This window comes from Phascolarctos cinereus, unplaced genomic scaffold (genome assembly GCF_003287225.1).
Source record: "Phascolarctos cinereus isolate Bilbo 61053 unplaced genomic scaffold, phaCin_HiC Scaffold_5;HRSCAF=322, whole genome shotgun sequence".
NCBI classification, from domain to species: Eukaryota; Metazoa; Chordata; class Mammalia; order Diprotodontia; family Phascolarctidae; genus Phascolarctos; species Phascolarctos cinereus.
This window is the reverse complement of record NW_027555958.1, coordinates 147,405,899-147,407,306: the sequence shown is the minus strand read 5'-3', so window position 1 is coordinate 147,407,306 and position 1,408 is coordinate 147,405,899. Positions and strand designations below refer to the sequence as shown.

Sequence of the window (1,408 nt, the reverse complement as noted above, 5' to 3'; positions counted from 1 at the left end):
AGAAATCCAAGTGTTAGACATTAAAGATGTATAGAAAAGACTCATAAGTAAAAATATATTTGGAGCTATATTTTTGTTGTTGTTGTTATACTAAAGAACTAGAAGCAAAATGTGTGCCCATCATTTGGGGGAAGCTACTGAATAAATAAATGGTGGCACATCAATGCCATGAAATATTATAATACTGTAAGAAGACATGATAGATATGAAGAATTCAGAAAAACTTGAAGAGACTAGCACAAACTAATGTAGAATAAAACGAATGGTAATTATTTGCTATTAGATGTCTTAAAGAAGGAGTGTAAATTAATGGAAAGCTATAAATATAAAAAAGAGAAGAGCAAGGAAGAAAGGGAAGGAAAGGAAGGGAAGATAAGAAAAACAAAATATTAAGATATACACAAAAGAAAATGTTTTAAAATTTAGAAGGGGGCAAAAGGAAGGCTTTTATTTCTACCTTGTTCAATTTAATATACTTTTTTTTTTAAGGTTGATCAACCATTTTATTTTCCTCTGATCAGTTCAGGACTGTTGATGGGTAGATAGCTCTTTCCATAGGCTTTGGAGGGGGTCTGGGAGCAGCACCAGCATGTCTGAAGCGGGGTGGGGGTGTCCGATCCTTTCGTGCCTCCCGGGACAGATTCCTTACTACCTTGCTGTGGATCGCACAGTTCACAGAGTAATGCAGTTTCAAATACAGTTTGGGCAGCACACTGGAGTCGAAGACGCCGGCCTCGGAGATGTCCCTGAAGGCCGCGGCTTCCACGACTTTGCGGATGACGAACTTCTTGATGGCCTTGTCCTTGGGCGCGCAGCAGGCGCAGGTGTTGCAGCGGATGGGCTGCACGTGGCCGCAGCCGGGCTGCACTTGGACGGGGCCCTTGTTGGCGCGACCGTTGCTCCTCCTCTTCTTGGTCATCTTGGAAGCCAGGAACCGAAAAAGCTGTTATTGCTTTTAGAAAGACATTTATAAAACAAGTTCATAGTTTCATGTATTATCATTTTTGGTTTGGTGTATTAGAAGGTTTCTGTGATGACTGTTAAGTTCATAATAAAAAAAGAATAAAACAAAAATACTGTTAGAACTTTCCATATTCAGTAACTTCTAAATCTGCTACCCTCTTACTGTGAAATCCTTTATCACAACTCCAATCACCTCACCCAAGTTATGCGCCTGTCCCTTCCTTTCAGAGCAAAAAAAAAAAAATGAGACTCCAGTGGCTCCTGACCACCTCATAATGGATTAAGCCCAATTTCTCACACAAAGAATCAGCACTGTCCAGCTTTCTTAGCATATATAAATAGTACACTCACAACAAGTTTGGTTTCTATGTATTTTGCTTTGCTGCCTTCACATTCTAGCATTGCAATTTTATGGAAGTAGACCTGTTTGGGCTTGCTTTCATTA

General features: G+C 39.8%; 1 pseudogene; it reads right to left on the bottom strand.

The window, feature by feature from the left end:
* Positions 1–439: 439 nt before the first annotated feature.
* LOC110222938 (small ribosomal subunit protein eS26 pseudogene) lies at positions 440–925 on the bottom strand (annotated as a pseudogene).
* Positions 926–1,408: the final 483 nt, after the last annotated feature.